The sequence below is a fragment of the Cupressus sempervirens genome, chromosome 6 (assembly GCF_028749045.1).
Source record: "Cupressus sempervirens isolate cs-2001-9-10 chromosome 6, ASM2874904v1, whole genome shotgun sequence".
Classification (NCBI taxonomy): Eukaryota; Viridiplantae; Streptophyta; class Pinopsida; order Cupressales; family Cupressaceae; genus Cupressus; species Cupressus sempervirens.
In genome coordinates, this window is record NC_143123.1 from 193408994 (window position 1) to 193429190 (window position 20197).

Below are 20197 nucleotides of genomic sequence, written 5' to 3' on the forward strand. Positions count from 1 at the left end.
TACCAAATCGTACTCTGCTGCTAGTGTTTCTATTCTCATCTTCTCAAATCCTCTTCATCAATTAAATCTAAAAACCTCTAAAACACTACTCCATTTTGCATCTTCACGAATCTTTCTAAATCTCTCTAATAGAGATATGTTCAAATGTCTCTCCCCCATTCAACTAGAGGATGTTTTTTATGTACCCTCTTGCCCATTGACATCAATGACAAAGGCCTCATAATGTCAATTTACTACTTTAATTTATAACTAGCTCAAGTGTCCAAAGACACTATTCAATACCAAATACCAAGAGTCCTCAATGACTCAACTCATCATAGATACTCCCCCACACAAGAAGCATCAGCATTTAGTCTAGTCTAACAATAGCACTCTATACCACTAGACTGATGCACTCTCGACATCATCTACTCAGAAGTAGGTAGGGTTATAACCCCAAGCATACCTCTTAAGTACTCAAATGTATCTTTAGGTGAGGGCTTCATAAAGATATTTACAATCTAATCTTTAGTACTCACATATTCCAATGTAATATATTTTTTTGTTGCCTTCTCTCTCAAGACATGGTACTTAATAGATATATTCTTAGTCTTAAAATGCAACACAAGATTCTTAGACATACTTACTATATTTGTGTTATCACAGTATATGATAATAGGTTCTATAAACTCCAATCCCAATATCCTTTAGCATTTGTTTCATCCACATAACTTAATTATAATTATTTGTTGTTGCTACATACTCTGCCTCAATTGTACTCTGTTAAATACAATCTTGTTTCTTGCTCATCCAAGAAACCAATCTTCCTCCAAGAAAAAGTTCTCCATCATTGGTGCTCTTTTTGTTATCCAGATTGCCCACCCAATCCATGTTAGTATATGCACATAGAGTGAAATCACTCGATCTATCATATCATATTCCATAATCAGATGTTCCTTTCAAATATTGGAATATCCTCTTTACTGTTGCATAATGATACTCCTTAGGATCATCTTCAAATCTAGCTACAATCCCAACTGCATTTTCTATATCTGGTCTGATGTGAGTCAGATGCTACAAACCTCTAATCGTGGATCTGTATTAATTTTGCTCAATTGTAGGTGTCCCATCCTTTCTAGACAACTTGTGACCAATTATCATAGGTGTACTTACAGACTTACAACTTTCCAATCCAAATATCTTTAACCAATTGTTCAAGTACTTATCTTGTGAAATGAAAATGCCATCACTATTCTGCACAATTTACAACCCTAGGAAAAATGTCATTTCTCTTATCATGCTCATCTGAAACTCATTCTTCTTTTCTTCAACAAACTTATCATTTGCTTCATCATTACCTCCAAATATTATGTCATCAACAAATATTACTATTATCAACAAACTATTCTCAATTTCTCTCAAATACAAGTTACTATTTGTCGTACCTTTAAAAAATCAAAGTTTTGTTAAATACTTATCCAACCTTGTGTACTAGGTTCTATGTGCTTGCTTTAGTCCATATAGAGATTTCTTTAGTTTTCATACCATATCTTTGTCTTCTGTCAGAGGGATACCATCAAGCTTCTCAATGTATACTTCTTCTTCAAGTTCTCCATTTAGGAAAGTTAATTTAACATCCATCTGATATACTTTAAACTTCTTATTCATTGCATAAGCCAAGAACATTCTTACTACTTCCATTCTAGCTACAAGGGCATATGTCTCATTATAGTCTATTCCTTATTATTGTGAATATGCTTTGCACACAAGCCTTGCCTTATTTCTTAAAACTTTGCCTTGCTCATTCATCTTGTTTCTGAATACCCATTTGATTCCTATAACATTTTTGTCTTTAGGTCTAGGAGCTAGCTCCCATGTTTTATTCTTCACAATCTGATCTAGTTCTTCCTTCATTGCTTGAATCCAATGATCATTTTTATATGCTTCATTTGCACTCTTAGGTTCAACTTGAGAAATAAGACATAATTCCTCATTAACTCCATTTCTTGTCATCACACCTTTGTCCTTGCTTCTAATTATCCACTCGGGAGGGTGATTCTTTGTCATGTTTTTGTTAGAGGTAGGAGTTGCTAACTCAGCTCTTATCTCTTCTCTTGGTTTGGATCTTGTTTGCTCAACAATTTGTACACCATTTTATAGATCATTGTTAGTCTGAAGAAAAAATTCCACATTTTCATGGTTAGCCTTTGGATCAACAATAGTTACCAAAGGCATCTCCTCCACTGCTTCCTCTTTCTTAAACAATTCAAGATCATTATCTTTACCATCACAATCATTAAATAGTCTTTCCATACTTTCTTTATCTTCATCAGAGAGTGAACTCTTTCTAGTTTTTCTTATTCTCTTAGGACATTTGGATGAAAAATGACCAAGATCTTTACATGTCAAACAAATAAAAAATTTCATACCTTCTCTGGTCTTCATGTGTTCTTCAGATATGGTTCTACTTCCATTCCTTTGTATACAACAAAAAGATTCTAGATTTGGAAAATTGATGCTTAGATCTTTACACATATCTGAAAACTCACCAAGAAGTTCTATCTTTTATGAGAAAAAAATTTCCTCTATTTGAATTTGGACTATCTCTTTTTGCCATGATCTCCCAAAGTTGTTAAGCTTTTCCTTCAAGGACCTAAGGCTCTACTACCAATTGTTAGAATATATAGTCCACCAATATAATGTTAGTTTGTCACGGCTGATTAGGGAAGTACTATACATACTTCATAATTTTATCAAGATTTTGGGCCAACATGTAATAATTAATTATAACCCTAAAGTGGTAAAGTACTAGTGTAAAATAGCGTAGGGTTAGAGATTTTCATAAGGTGTAATGCAAAAATTGTTTCTTGTAGTGGTATGTGAGTTGTAATGGATTGCAGATTGTAAATAGGTTGTAATCACTAGATCGTAATAATATTAGACTAGTTGTTTCGTGGATGTAGCCCAGGGTTTGGGTGACCCACATTAAATCTTGGTGTCTTGTCTTCTCTTCTATGTAGTTCATTATTTTTTGATATTGTTTATATTTGCATGTAATTATTATTTATGTCTGTGGTTAATCCTAACAAGTCATATTAGAGCGATGTTTTTTTTCAGTTATCCTCTGTAGGAAACCCTCACAGTTGAGTGGGAGTCTAATGGTTGAGTGGGAGTGATGGCAGGTGAGTGTAAGCTAAGGGTTGACAAGTTTAGTAGGAATAAATTTTAGTTATGGAAGATGAAAATGGAGGACTATCTTTATCAAAAGGATTTATGAAAGCCATTGGAAGGAAAAACTAAGAAACAGGGAACTATGACAAATGAGGACTGAGATATTTTAGATAGAAAGATACTTGGAAGCATTTGATTATGCATGACACCATCGGTGACATTTAGCATTATAAAAGCAAAGACAATGTAAGAGTTGATGGAAACCCTAGCGAAATTGTATGAAAAGCCCTTCGCTTCTAATAAGGTATTTCTTATGAAGCATTTGTTTAATATAAATGGTCCGCCTCACAATAGGTGTATCTAGTCATGCTTTGGGCCATGCTTAGGAATAATATATTCAAACTGAGGACTATTTTTTCCACTATGAGGTGCATTTAATCTTGTCAACCCAAGGACGAATACTTGAAATGGTCAGCACAGTATGTGTACTAGGTGTCTTAATGAGTCACTAAGCTTATGCTGTAGGAAAGTAAAATACAAGGAAAGGAACTTACACTATTGCTGTAAGAAACTAACACACTTAACTCTATGAATATTGGAAATACAATGAAAGGCTAAAAAATATTCCAACTCAGTTCATCCACCATAACTGTTCTCACATATGCTTCAGGAACATTCACGAAGTGTGATGCTACAGGAAGGAACTTACAACTTCTACTTACAATACTAAGAATGATTGGAAATAAATCTATACTAACCTAATCTAATCCACCTTTCAAGTGGGCACCCTTGGTTGGATTCAACTAAACTACTAGATAGAAGCCAAAAACTATTTCATTACATTTCAGAAATTCATTACATAACACATAGAATTATAAAAACACAACTCACTATAAAAGTTGATAGTCTGTTCTCATAAACTCTTTCTTCTTACTGGCTAAACTAACACACTTGGGCCGATTCCTATATATAGGAGATTGACACTTATTCCCATAATAGAAAAGTAAATAACCTAGCTATAAATCCTTAGAAGAGAAAGAAGAAAAATAACAACTCAAGGCGGGAAGAAGAGATAACAACTTAACATGGGAAGAATAAATTTTGAACATCTGCTCACCATAGGAATAAATGTAGAGAAGGAAATAAGTCTTCATAGCTCCTCCATACTTGTTGTCATGTCCTTTGGAACCATTACAACTTTCCTCCACCATGCCTACATCTCAACATTCTTTTCTAATTGAATGCTATTGTCCCTCATATTTGAATTCTTCCAATCATCTTTCAACTTCATTGCTAACAAGTTAGTTATTATGTAGAGACCTATTTGCAAATAATCATTTATCAAATTAAATTCAAATATAAGAACACACATTTTGATAACTATATGAAATACTGCATAATATATATAATACTAGCAAAGGATGGCATAATATCTACCCATAGGTTTATCATAGGTTTCAGTAAATATAGGTACACAAATGTTTTGACAAAAATAAAATAGACTATCAACAAAATATTTTAAAACTATCATGAAATAAGGGCAATATTTGGCCTCATCAATAAAAATGGCAGAAGGTGGATCTATTGTAGATCATTTAAATAAGTTTAATACTGTTACTGTATATGAGCAATGTTAGTATGCTAATAGAAACCAAATTTAAATAAAGCTTCTACAAACTAAAGAAAATTCATAAACTTTAAGATAGACTAAGATGAGTTCTCAATTAAGAATATGAGCCATTAATGGGCTCTCTCAATAAGAAGCTCTCTTGTTGAGTGGCTTTGTCTAAATAGATAGGATGTATGCTCAAGCTTATGCTTCAAAAAGGGCTTCAAATGGAGTTGGAATTTGGGTGTGAGTGTATGGTTTTGATGTAAAATGGCTTCTTAAAATGACATTATGACTTTACTTCATGAATTGTGTTATTTTGCAAAAGGGAAGGATCCAATTTATAGGCAAGAGGCTTGAGGGATTGAGGGCTAAGATGCAAGGATGAGAAAAAGCTCATGGAGGGCTCAGATTGCATGAGAAGAGAGCACATGGATTGTGCTTCCTTACAGCCAATCAAGGAGTGACACATGTCACATGGTGAGAGGATGGAGGAAAGGGGAAGGATGAGTCAAAAAAAGAGGCTTAAGGGATAAAATCTTCATAAAGACCCTCATAATGACTTGTAAGAGCAATAAAAGGGCTTGGAAGAGTCATTTATGGCCTAGTGGGCTTCATAAAGTTTTATGGTTGAGATATTTTGAGGGAGATGAGAGCAATTTTGACTTGGGCTTGATTAGGAAGGTTTTAAGCTTGCTTAGGATTGTGCAAATGATTAGAGGATGGATTAGGATGGTTTAGGATTAGCTTAGGGATAGGCAAGTGGATGGCATTTAATGAGGGTGGGTGAAGGAGGAGATATTTGTTAACTTTGGCTTGGGTTAGTAAGTCTTAACCCATTTTTAGGGAATGTGACAAGGTTAGGAGGGGATTAGGATTAGGTTTAAAGACATCTTCTAGAAGAGTCTAGACTTTGGATGAGGATAAAGACTTTCTAGAATAGTCTAGAATTTCCTAGGATGAGGATGAAGACTTTCTAGAAGAGTCTAGAACTTCTTAGGATGAGGATAAATTAGATTTTTAGGAAATAAATAAAGTTTTATTTATTTCAAGGGTTTTGGGTTGAGGAGATATTTATTAAAACTTTTTTAATAAACATGAGGATTAATATTTAATCTTAATTAAATATTTTGAGTTGGGATTAGGGGTAGGAAATGATGGGATTAGCCTTTAATCAAAATTAAAGAAGGATTAGAAGATTTTGGAAGAGGTTAGTGGTCTTAAGGAAATTGGCCAAGTTTTGGGCAAATTTTTATTTATTTATTTATTTAGGGTTTTTTGGTCAATTTTTTAATTAAATAATTAATAAATAAGGAAATAATGTTTAAATAAGATTTAAACATTTTTGAGAGGGATTCCTTAATTAAATATTTTTAATTAAGATAAATGGATTTAATGGCAATAAATAAATAAATAAATTAATTAAATAATTAATTAATAAATGATGATGTCATCAGGGATTTTTACAAAAAATAAAAATACTTTATTTTCTAAAGGATTTTTAGGTGTCTACATTTTGCCCCTCTTTGATGTGATGCCACAAGTGGCATGGCATCAAAGATAAAAAAAATAAGATGCCCAAGGCTAGAGCAGAAGAGGAGAGAATGGACTGTGAGATGCCCCCTCAAGAAGGCAGCGGGGAGAGAAAGAGAGGCACGATGGCTTCTTGAAAAATACAAAAATTCAAGATGAGCAAGAAGACTCAGATTGGCAAAGAGAAGGGGTTGAATTAGCTCAAACTCTCACTACAGGAGAATGATAAAGGGAGAATCAGAGGCACAAGAGGAAGCAAGCTTAAGATCTCAGGGATTGCAGAGGATGAAGGAGCAGAGCGCTATAAAAGGAATCCAGGATGGGGAGATGGATGAGGGGATTAAAAAGCTGATGCAACAAGATTTCAAAGTGTCAGATTGGCGGCAAATGGGTTTAGGCGATCCCTAGGACTAGGATTGTGGATCTCGAAAGATGAGGCTTGGTGGATTGATTTGGATTGGTGGATCCCTAAGACTAGGATTGTGGATCCCTAAAGCTAAAGGTGAGGAGTGATTCAAAGAGATACTGATGCATAAGCTGGGGTAGGAGAGACAGATGCTGGATATGGATGGGGGATAATGGAGATGAAGGAAAACCATTGAAGCTTTTTGAGTGGGGGGATACTTCAAAGAGAAGTACCACCATGTAGTTGAGAACTAGATTTGCTATAGGACTGTTGGTTAATTGCCAAAGTTACCAAGAACATCAAGGCCTTTTCACCAACTGTCCAGAGGACTGATGGACTGACTCAAAACAAACACGCAAGGATTGCCCCAGTATCACACATGAATCCCAGAGGAAGCAATGTGGAAACGACACTGGGTAACCCACAAGTAGAAAAGAAAATAAGCAAAAGACATGATCAAGACCTTACGCTCTAATTGCCCCATTCGCAGTATACCATGATATGGAAGATCATGGAAACCTTGATGAGGGAACAAAAAGATTGCTTGGAAAAGATATTTCAAGACCCAACAGGGAAGAGTCCAAATCAAAAGAAAGAGAAAATCCAAAAGAGAACTGTTTGCCAACGAGATGGGTAGGACGAGGTACTAACGGACCAAGATTAGACATGAGGAAAGCTATATCCTGCAAGGACCTATCAGAGAGCACCTAAGCTGGTGGATTTGGATGAGTGATGCATCTAGAAAGCTGAACTAAGAAGGATAACACTTTGGTGACAGGAGATCTAGCTAAAGGATGCATTGGAATAGCTAACCAAGGGTTGTGCGATGTGTGCATGATGCTGATCAAGGAGGAACTGACACAAAAGCTGGATAAATACAATGGTACTAAGCTAAAGAGGATGTACAAGCTGACGGACCAAGATATTTACAAGCTGAAGCTGACCAAGATAGTTACAAGCAAGCAAAAGCTCAGGATGATAGGATAGCGGGATGGTTCGTTATTGTGCAAGATGCGAAAGCTAAGGGTGGGATGATAGTGAAAGATATGGATTTGGCAGGATGCATCCAATTATGATGAGAGATTTTCTGACCAAGGATAGCTAGAGGAGCAGGATGAGATGGCTGGATAGGATGGTAGATAGCTAGGATTATGATGGATATAAAGAGATGACATTGGGTTTGCATGAGGATAGCCTAGAGCTAGATACCAATGACAAGGGAGGATGGACAAGCCAAGATCTCCAAGGAATATAGTGCCCCCAATCAGAAGATAACATGCGGAAGGAGATCTTATGATGGATGTGATAGGTTTCAAGCTAGGATGGAAAAGCGGAAGGCACTAGGGAGATGGATGATAGCTGGGATGATTGGCTGAAGCTGCAGAAGATCAGTGGATGGTGTGAGATAGAGGCTAGAGGATGGAGGATAGGTGTATAGATTGGAAGATGGAGTTGGATGGCAAGATGTGACCAAAAGCATGGGGATGATAGGCTAAGCTGGGGATGACTGGATTACGCATGACGCTTATTTGCCAAGTTTTCATCATGGTACTTGTCCAAGGCGCTTGAATTGCCAAGTTTTCACCAGTGGACGCTTTATTTTTCTTTTACCATTTTTTTGACTTTTTGACTTTGGACTTAGCTGGAATGATTTTGGCTTTCTTTAGCTATTTTTGGCTCATAGATGTTGGTAGGATGGATGAAAAAGGATTGGATTGAACAAGTGGAATGGTGGGTGGGAGTTTGATAGATAATGGATGCGAAGACATAAGGCTTGTGGGTAAATGGATGAGGAAAATGGAAAGATCATCATTGGCACACACCTTGAGAGTTCATAAAGTAGTGGAAAAGATGGTTTTGAGCGAGGTTGAGGAGAGAATGGAGGAAGAGAAAGATAAGGACTAAAAGTAGAGTTGGAAGATGGAGGATGGGAAATTTAGGATAAGAAGCATATAGACTAAAAGTGGATTGGGGGGATGAAGGATGCTTATATGGGGATTTGGATGAAGGATGGATGGATGAGGCTTTTTGAGTAGCATGAATGGATGCCAATTGAGATTTTTCTTTGAGATGCATTTCTTTTATGAGCATCTTGGGTATCCACATGATTTTTGATTTTTTTAGCTTGGGCTTTTGTGGACTCTTGACTTTTTCTTTTATTGGGATTAAATATTTCTTGTTTTGAACATGTATTTTAGAAGGGACATGTTGAGACTTGGATTTTTGTGGATTTTTGGATTTATGCTTTTTTATTTTGGCATCCAATATGCTTCTATTAGCCATGGGATGGTAACAAGAGCATGGAGGAGATGGAGGGATAATTGATGGAGTGATAGGGTTTAAAGGTTGGAAGGGATTCAAGGGTGAGTGCCTTTGATGATCTAGCTGGTGGATTTGAGGGGATGGAAGAATAGATTGGAACATAGGATATGGATGGATATAATTGCCCAAAATGGATGGAGGGAAGGAAGGATATGGGCCCAAAATAGATGGAAACGGGGAAGGTGTAGGTCCCAAAATAGATGGAGGGGATAAAGGATTCATATTAGGTATGTAAGGACCCAAAATGGATGGAAAGGGTGTGGAATTTAGATAAGGGATATATGGACCCAAAATGGAGGGTTGGAGATAAGGAGTAGGATGAGGGACAAAAATAGATGTGGAATAAGATGGATGGGAACTTTGGGGTGGAGATGGAAGGACTTGGGACCATGCAGGAATAGCAGGGATACCAACATCTAGAAATACATTTTCATTTCTTTTTTCAATATGATGTTCATTATTTGGAACACAAGATGTGAGTCCATTACTAGCTGAAGGAGTTGGGGCTTCGGATATGATAATTAGTTCTTCTTCAATGGATCTATCATCATGGATTATGGGAGATGTATGATCATGAAGCAGAGGAGATGGGAGGATAGGATCTTGAGTTGGGTGGGCTGAGGGAAAGGGATCTTGAGATGGAGTAAGTAAGATGGTAGGATTTAGATATGGAGGGGATGGTAAAAGTGGATCATGTAGGGGAATAAGTGGGATAGCGAGATCTGCTATTCTGTCGGAGGATATTTCAACATGCTTTTGGACAAGATCTTGACAGGAATGGATGGGAGTGGATGCATGAGGTTCATTATATGGGAGTTGGATAATGCTTGGAGGAGGAGATGTGGATGGGATTTGGAGCGATTCGATGGGTGGTGGGAATTTGATGCTTGCAGGAAGTGGAAGGATTTTAAGCAATTTGATGGATGGTATGGCGATGATAGCTATGGGAGATGGGGGTGATATTATAGATGGGAAAGCTTCATCACTGACTACTTCACATGGTTGGATTAGATGACATGGCTTATCGACTGTTGGAGGCGGCTTTTCTTGTATTTCCTCTAGGAGATTCCTTGGAGACTCGTGTGTCAGAGGTGGAGGTGGTGGATTGATAGGAATAGCTGGTGTGATGAGGGTGGAAGATTGGAAGCTGGGTTGATTGGGTGATGGAGGAGAAGCTAGGATATCAGATGGCATGACTAGATAGTTTGGAATAACTCTTGGATTTTGGGGGATGGTTGGTGGAAGGCCTCTAAGGATTTCAATATACCCGTCATAGTCAACAAGATTTTCATCATCATTGGAATAGGAGGTGGCGGGAGCAAGGACAATACGACCAAACACATCATGATAGGTTTGGGATTTCATGTTTTGATGATGAGTCGAATGGGGATGGGGTCTTGCATATGGATGAACACGAAAGCTCATGGTTGGATTTGGATTAAGTGCAGATTTTGGATTGGCTAATGAAGGATTTCCTAGGGAGAGTCAAAGCTGTATGACAGACCTAAGGAGGATTGGCTGGAGATTTTTGGCTTTCCTGTGGATGGAAGACTTCAAGGGCATGTTGTCAAAAAGTGAGTTTTTCTTTCCTATGCGCTAGATTGGTGGAGATTGTGTCAACTTAAGGATAGACTAATGATCCTATGGGCATGACACGAGATTGACCACTTGTGGATCCCAACCTTTAGCTCAAGGTGATGAGGGATAACAAGTGGCAAAGCTAGATTACCTTAGACAAAGCTCTGTCAAAGGGATAACCTTGGTGAGGCTGGCGGATTGGTTGGATTGATTGGATAGCAAATTCTAGCAGAATGAAAACAACTCTCTAAAGGCTTGGGTGTGATTTTGGATTGGGTTGCTAGCTGGCTGGGGGGATGATTTGGATGGACTTTGGATTTGGGATTTTTCTAAAGCAAAGAACTGGATAGATTCATTTGCGGCGGGGGAGCTTGGATGATTTTTTGATGAGGCAGTGACTACGCTAAGTATGCCTCAAGCTAGGAGATTTCTACTTTTTTGGGATTTTGACCAAAGTTGGCAAACATTCATTCAAAAGCTATGAACAAACAAGCAGACAAAATTTTGGAGCAAGCATGTCAAACACACCAACATCCTAGGAAGCTTTCTACAAGGATGAAATTTGTTATAGCTAGAGAGTCTTTGATATATGCAAGGTACGTGAGGCCCAAATCCATAGATGAAACCAAAAAGATGTCACACAACCGAGAGGAGTGGTAACCCACTTCTCCTCTTTCACTTCTCAAGGGTATAAAGTTCCTTGAGGCTTAGCCCGAGTGACAAAATTTTGATTCCAAGAGAGGTGTCTTTGGATTCACCTCCCAATTTTTATACTCCACCGGAACGCTGGAGTTGAGGTCCTCCCAAGGGGTGATGAAATCCCCAAGCAGGCCTCCTAAAAAGTGTAAAACAAGACCACATACATGATCTTGGGCTTTAAAAGACACACATTTATTCCAATTGATGATTTAGATTTTGTAAGCTATGATTGAAGACACTTGTGATTATGGCATACAATGTTCATTCCAATTTGATAGCATCGTCAGCATAATGAAAGTCGAGAGATCGTCAACATAAGAAATGTGAGCGTTATTGAAAATGTGTCCAAACCATGAAATGTTCATTGATTTTTAGGCATTCAAGATTGAGTGTGAGTTTTTTTTAAGCCCAAAAAAAAGATGTGTGAAACTCAATTGCCAAGTGCGCGCCCGGAGGCCCTCCACGTCAAGATTTGTCCAATTTTTATGCCCAAATGAAGTGTGAGCAAGATTAATGCACATTCAAGAAATTTTTTAACTTAGAAAAAACACTAAAGACCCAAGTGAGTGGAGTTTGATCTTTGTGGAGCACTTAACACCCTCTTAGGTAGATCCATCCCCATAGATGGCGTTGAGATTGCAACCAATGGTTAAATTGATGGGTGATTAAAGAGGGTGAGTCCAACTACAAACTTACTCAAAGCGTCTTTATTAGTTTTTATAACTTAGAAGATTTCAAAAATGTGGATTCTTTTTATGCCCCAAAAGATGATTATTTGATCTATGGCATTCAAGATTGGATTTTTTGTTTTAATCATGCATTCATAAAAAAAACAAACTTGATTTTAATCCATGGCACTCAAGAGTGATTTTAGCAACATGCATTCAAAGACAAGTGATTAAACATTCAGGTTTTTTTCCTTTGAGCATTCAAGATTGAGATTTTGTGTGTTGTTTTAAGAACTTTGAAGTGCTTTGTTTTAACCTTAGATCATTCAAGATTGTTTTGGACTCAAAAGTGAAAATGACTCTTTGGACTTTGGTTTTCATTCAAGATTTTATGTTCTAGTTTTCATATTTTAAGCCCAAAAATGATATTCCTAGATTGTTTTGATGCATGAAAAACTTAAGAAACATTCAAGATTTTGCAATAAGACATTTGTTTGGAACAAATAACAAAGCTTTTAGGACAATTTTTGGCAACCATTTAGGACTCTTACTTTTTATGAGATATTTAAAAGAACTTTAAAATATTTGCAAATGAGGTTCATTTTATCCTTGATTGATGCTTTGAGTTTGATTTAGATTTTAGTGTGCACTTAGTGTTGATTTTGAACCTTTTGAAATGGAAACTTGAAGTTCTTTTTAAATTCCCAAAAATGAAGTGTTCCTAACTTTGCATGAATGCATCTAAAACTTTGATGTTGCAAGGATGCAAATGATTGGATTGGTTTAGTTTCTCTTGTTAAAAGATTTTTTCTTTTTTGCAAATTTTTAATTTTTCAATAGATTTAAGTATGATTTGGGGGTTCATTTTAAGCACTAAAAAAAAGTGTGTATGATTTTGCTTCCTTAAAAAATAAAATGGCCAAGATTTCCCACAAGAAGAAGAAGAAGAAGTAGATGAAATAAGAAGAATATAGACAAGAAGAGGAAGAAGAATTCCAAGTTCTTTGTCCACCTATAAGCTTGAAAAATCTGCAAATACTATGAGATAGACTATGAGTTCCTTTGTGTTCTTTATGCTCATTTGGACCTACAAAACCAATTTATACAATCCTACCAATCACAAAAACAAACAAAATTAGCCAAAATTTGCAAATGATATACAAAACTTGACTAAAAAAGCTAATGAAGATGACCCATGCAGGGTCCCACCGGGCGTGCCAAAATGTATATGAGCAATGTTAGTATGCTAATAGAAACCAAATTTAAATAAAGCTTCTACAAACTAAACAAAATTCATAAACTTCAAGATAGACTAAGATGAGTTCTCAATTAAGAATATGAGCCATTAATGGGCTCTCTCAATCAGAAGCTCTCTTGTTGAGTGGCTTTGTCTAAATAGATAGGATGTATGCTCAAGCTTATGCTTCAAAAAGAGCTTCAAATGGAGTTGGAATTTGGGTGTGAGTGTATGATTTTGATGTAAAATGGCTTCTTAAAATGGCATTATGACTTTACTTCATGGATTGTGTTATTTTGCAAAGGGGAAGGATCCAATTTATAGGCAAGAGGCTTGAGGGATTGAGGGCTAAGATGTAAGGATGGAAAAAAGCTCATGGAGGGCTCAGATTGCATGAGAAGAGAGCACATGGATTGTGCTTCCTTACAGCCAATCAAGGAGTGACACATGTCACATGGTGAGAGGATGGAGGAAAGGGGAAGGATGAGTCAAAAAAGGAGGCTCAAGGGATAAAATATTCATAAAGACCCTCATAATGACTTGTAAGAGCAATAAAAGGGCTTGGAAGAGTCATTTATGGCCTAGTGGGCTTCATAAAGTTTTATGGTTGAGATATTTTGAGGGAGATGAGAGCAATTTTGACTTGGGCTTGATTAGGAAGGTTTTAAGCTTGCTTAGGATTGTGCAAATAATTAGAGGATGGATTAGGATGGTTTAGGATTAGCTTAGGGATAGGCAAGTGGATGGCATTTAATGAGGGTGGGTGAAGGAGGAGATATTTGTTAACTTTGGCTTGGGTTAGTAAGTCTTAACCCATTTTTAGGGAATGTGACAAGGTTAGGAGGGGATTAGGATTAGGTTTAAAGACATCTTCTAGAAGAGTCTAGACTTTGGATGAGGATAAAGACTTTCTAGAATAGTCTAGAATTTCCTAGGATGAGGATGAAGACTTTCTAGAAGAGTCTAGAACTTCTTACGATGAGGATAAATTAGATTTTTAGGAAATAAATAAAGTTTTATTTATTTCAAAGGTTTGGGTTGAGGAGATATTTATTAAAACTTTTTTAATAAACATGAGGATTAATATTTAATCTTAATTAAATATTTTGAGTTGGGATTAGGAGTAGGAAATGATGGGATTAGCCTTTAATCAAAATTAAAAAAGGATTAGAAGATTTTGGAAGAGGTTAGTGGTCTTAAAGAAATTGGCCAAGTTTTGGGCAAAAAATAAATTTTTTATTTATTTTGGATTTTTTGGTCAAATTTTTAATTAAATAATTAATAAATAAGGAAATAATGTTTAAATAAGATTTAAACATTTTTGGGAGGGATTCCTTAATTAAATATTTTTAATTAAGATAAAGGGATTTAATGGCAATAAATAAATAAATAAATTAATTAAATAATTAATTAATAAATGATGATGTCATCAGGAATTTTTTCAAAAAATAAAAATACTTTATTTTCTAAAAGATTTTTAGGTGTCTACAGTTACTAGTCAGTTATCTTCTATGAGTATTAATTTTGATGAAGAAATTAAAGCTCTCTTGATTTTGTGTTATTTTCTAGACAGTTGGAATGGCTTGGTAATAGCTGTGAGTAATTCTATTTCTAGATCTAATACCCTACAATATGATGATGTGATCGGTGTTATTTTGAGTAAAAAAACTCGTAAGAAAACCTCAGGTGGATCTACATCAAGAAGTGCATTGAATGCACAAAGCAGAGACCGAACGACTGAGAGAGGAAATAATTCTAAAAATTGTAAGAAATCAAGAGGAAAGTCAAAAGGAAGAGGTCTCAATCCAAATGACCAAGAGATTGTTGGTATTGTGGGAAACTAGGGCATAAGAAGAAAGATTGCTAGACTCAAAAGAACAATGAAGGAGATAAACTAGAAAGGAACAAGGAGGAAAATGTGGTAACAAATTTGAAGAGGATTCTTTGCTTCTGTCTTTAGAAAGTGTTGATGATTCATGAGTTTTAGATTCTTGTGCTTCATTTCATGATACACCTCATAGAGGTTATTTCATTGATTATGTCTAAGGAAATTTTGGGCTTGTTTATTTGGGGGATAATGAACCCTGTCAGATTGTTGGAAAGGGAAAAGTTAAGATTAAGTTGTAGAATGAGAATCATTGGCTACTACATGAGGCAAGACATGTTTCAAGGCTAAGTAGAAATTTAATTTTAGTAGGGCAACTCAGTGATGAGGGTTGTGTAGTTACTTTTAATGATAAAAATTGGAAGGTTTCTAAAAGTTCCCTTTGTTGGAAATATTCAAGATATGACAAGTTACTGAGAGGGGAGGGGTGAATCAGTAACTTCTAAAATTTCAAACAATAAAACTGTATATTGATATATTCATCATTCATCCAAGTAACCTATTGTAAGCATGAAACAAAATCATTTGCAACACTTGAACACACAGATTTGGTAACCCAGAAACCTTCCAAATAGAAAGTAAAACTGGGGTGGGGATGAAACCCACAAGCTTCGTTACTACAGTATGAAGTTGGCCGGTTAAGGCTTACAATGACCACTTCTGGTGATCTGCCCTGTTAGGAGCACAAAGGATTGCTAGATCCACCTTGTTAGAGGATTTCCAAACATACAATAAAGTATGCACTCTGTTAGGAGATTTACAAAAGACTGTTAAGTCTACCTTGTTAAAGGATTTGCAAAAACTGATTCACCTGTTAGAATGAAACAGTGGATCTGATTACAACTGATTGCTGATAAGATCCGCTATGCTCCGATTCACCTTGATGTGATAGATAAAACTTTTCTGCTTCAAAACTAGACCTGCTGAATATCTTCACAATTCAGCCCACATACTTTCGCACGCATGTATTTCTTTCGCACTTTCACACATTCACACTTTCACATTTCCACTCATTACCATTGCCATAACTGTTGTTTGAATGATACAATACATTGCATATATATACTATCCATATAAATAATACATGCAAGGTCGGCTAAACAATACATGCAAGGTCGGCTAAAACAACAAGTGCAAATCTCTATACAAAGTCGGCCCAAGGTAAAAACTCGGGTTCACTGAACTGACTCGGTGTCCTTCTGATACTCGGCGTCCACTGCGTTACTCGGCATCGTCATGCACTCGGTAGAAGTGAAGGCACGGTTCATACTAAACACTTCGAATAGTTCTGAACTCGGTAACCACTGGAGACTCGGTAGAAGAGATGTCACTCGGTGAATACTTCTATCTGAACTATTGCTCGGTGATCAAAGGAAATACTTGATAGAACCTTGTGACTCGGTGATAGTTAGTTTCCTTGATATCCGTCTGAGCTCGGTAAAAATTAATTTCCTTGATAACCTCAGGAGCTCGGTTATCATGAAGTTCTCGGTTACATCTTAGTACATCTTTACTCGGTCAAAACTGATTCCTTTCTTTATCTTGAACACTTGGTAAACACTGATTGCTTTGTTCACCTTGATCACTCGGTAAACACTGACTTCTTTATTCACCTTGATTACTCGGTAAACACTGACTTCTTTGTTCACCTTGATTACTCGGTAAACACTGAGAACTAGGTAAAGCTTGGTTTTCGGTGTGAGCTCGGTAAGCATTCAAAATCCAATAAGTGTTGTAACTAATGACAAAAATGTATCATAATGCCAACAATCTCCCCCTTTGGCATTAGTGACAAAAACACTTATGAGACAAAATTTATCTGACATGCTGATGACTGATTCTGAATATACATAGCTTTGTTATATACAACTCCCCCATAGAATAACTTTGTTATATACAACTCCCCCATAGAATGTACATACATTATTTACATGAGCTGTATATCTCTTCCTTTGTAAAATTTTTTGAAAACACTTATTCACCCATAGTATACATATCCAACAATAATCTCCCCCTTTTTGACAATAATGCCAAAGAATAAAGAATATATATACTTATATGGAAACACCAAAATGAGAGATGAACTCTGAATGTACCTGGAGAATAAGCTGGAGAGTCTTATCCCAATTCTCTTGCAAAATTTTGCAGGTAGAAAGAGCTATTGGAATTTCAGCCGAAAGTTCAATCACATGATCTGCAATGGAGAAGTTATTATCATGGATTAATGTCTTTGAATGTGCAATATGCTTCTGCATTGAATCCATGATGGGAATGATCATGTTTTGGATATCTATCAATGTAGATCGGATCCTTGCCTCTTCCCTCAACAACTCTGCCTGCTTCTTTGACAAAAATTTGATTCTGAGGTGATGAGATGAGCTTGAACTGGGGTCAAGCTTCAAGTTCTGTGCGCTTACCTTCAGATCTTCATCAATTTTATTTAGTTTTTCTCTTATTCCTTTAGTGTATTCGGTAACATCACAAAGTTTAGCAAAAAGAGATGTTACATTATTAAAAGAATTTTCCATATCTGCCAAAACTGAGGTTAATGCAACCTGATTTATTGCAATGTTCTGGGCAATGTGCCCTAATACCTTATTATCAAATTTCTTTTCTGCACGCTCAATTAGCTTTTCTTGTCCGGAGGCATCTTCATTGAATTTATTAACTGCCTCTTCTAGTTGAATCAAAATGTGTTGAGAAGTATCAACATCAACACCTATAGCCTCAGTAATTATGTTCTGGGCTTCCTCAATTATCCTATATTCCTTATCCCTTTCTGATCTTAACTGCATCTGAGTAGGCCTTTTCTCAATAAGTTGACTAGCATACCTCATTTCTTCAATGGTAGCATTATCAAAGTCAATCTTTGGAATTACTATCTCTGTGTCCAAGTCAATATCTTCAGGAATTTCCTTTCCAGTGATCATAAGTCTTAATGGTTGCTTTTGTTTGACTTCTGGGATGACTGGTTTGACCTTTGGAATAGACACAACAGTAGAGATAGAAGGACTAGCAGTAAAAACTAGGATGTTTGAGGTTTTAGTGCCAATAGAAGTATGTGCAGGGTCAAAAATTTGAGTGCTGGCCAAAAATGGTGATACACTCGGTAATATAGTATCTGAGCTCACTGTGCCTGAAGTAGATGGCAACAAAATTGTAGAACAAATTTGAGTTGTCAAAATTTGAGAACTTACAGCAATGCCAACTGATGATGATGGAGTTGAGGAGGCTAACTTGGTAGATGAAAAGGGGTGCAGCTCGGTAGACGAAGAGGGATGCAGCTCGATAGATGAAGTGGTAGTCACTTCCACTAATGATACCTGGAGCTGAGATATGGTAGGTGTAGATGGTAAAACTGGTGTAGATGAACCTGTTGAAGCTGACTCCAACCTTGATGATGTCATAGGTTTGTCTGGGGAGTGAGGAAGGGATGCAATAACTACTGCTGCAATTTTTACCGTATCATCCTCCTTATCTTCCTCTTTGTCTTCTTCCTCCTTTTCTTCCATCATTGCATGCAACTCTCCTGGTGTAACTGTGATGGATGGAGTGCTATCTGATTCATCACTACTGCTGCTGCTGTCATCATCCTTTATTTCTACTGGGTCTACACTGGGCTTATGTAGATGATAGATGTTTTTCCACATGTTTGTAGCATCATTTACAACATGCTTTATATCTTTGATCAAAACTAAACAAGTGTGGAATCTGATCATCATTTTACCTTCATAGGTTTTCAATTCAGATTTTACCTCTACTCTAGTGAGACTAGGCCGAAGATTCTTCAGGGATTGCTCATATATATCTTTTACCGTCTTGGTGGCTAACTCCCATCTTGGCTGTACTCTCTCCAGTAGTTCTTTAGAGATATGAGGAGCAATCTGGTCCGGGGAGTATTTCCATTTTCCCATTTTGTTAAGTACCCGTTCCTCAATTTGCATTTTCTCTGCATCAGTCCTTGTCTCAAATCTCAATGCCTTGAAATTTGCAATGCCAGCTCCTTCTTCCAATGTTTTGAGCCTTTGCTCGAATGTAGGTTCAGGTTTGACCAATACAGGTTCCTGAATACCTTTTCTCGTTCTTCGAGTGAATACTGCAGTAGGCTGCTTCTTGGGCTTGGTAATGATTACCTTGCCTTTCTTCTTTGCCAGTTGCTCTTTTTCTGATTCTTTTTCTCCTTCTTTTTCTTCTTCACTTTCTTTATCTTCACCTTTTCCCTCGGTGACCATAAGAGAACTCATTTCAGTTTTTAGTTTGGCCATTTTCCTTTTACCTTTGCTGATGGCCTGTGGAATTTTGATTTCTAGTTCAATTCTGGCCTTTGCTTCATCATAAGTACCAAAAATTCGTTGCCTTGGGTCTACTGGCTCATTTACCAGTGCTTCAATGATATCCCTGGTTTCATCAATATTTACCTCATATGGAAGAGGTTTCACCCATGCAACTCGGGGTCTAACTGCCTGTATGTATACCTTGTCACAGTCAACCATGAAACAGACATCATCCTTATACTCTTCAACAAGTTTTGGAGGTATTCTGAATCTGTTGTTCATCCTTTCCTTGAAATCTTCAAAATAATTGTCCATTACTTTGTCAAAATTCATACCCATATCTACTATGAATTCATTTATTTGATACAAAATTGGAGTATCTTTCCTCCATACAACTGTACCTTTGGATGGAAAGAATTTCTGTACATAGAAGAATAAACAAACTAGCAAAGAACCAAATTTACAAGGGTTTGTCTTTGCAGTCCTTATGCTTTCCATGTTTTTATTGAATTGTTTTAATAATACATCAGCTAGGTCAAACTCCATATTTTTCTTTACAATTTTATATGCCAAATCTACAACCTCGCAAGGTACACTATTCAGCCTGCTGGAACTATACAGTTTGTATGCAATAACATAAATACCAAATTTCAGTTCTATATCTGAAACATTGTTGAGTTTTAAACCTCTTCCATCCCATTCGGCTTGGGTTTTCTTCTGTAACTCATCCCGTCCTAGGGTTTTGGTGGTTTTGGCTTTGCTGAGCATTGGGAGACCCGTGATTTTGTGAATCATCTTCTTGGTTATCAAAACTGGCTGTTCCAACCACAACTGAC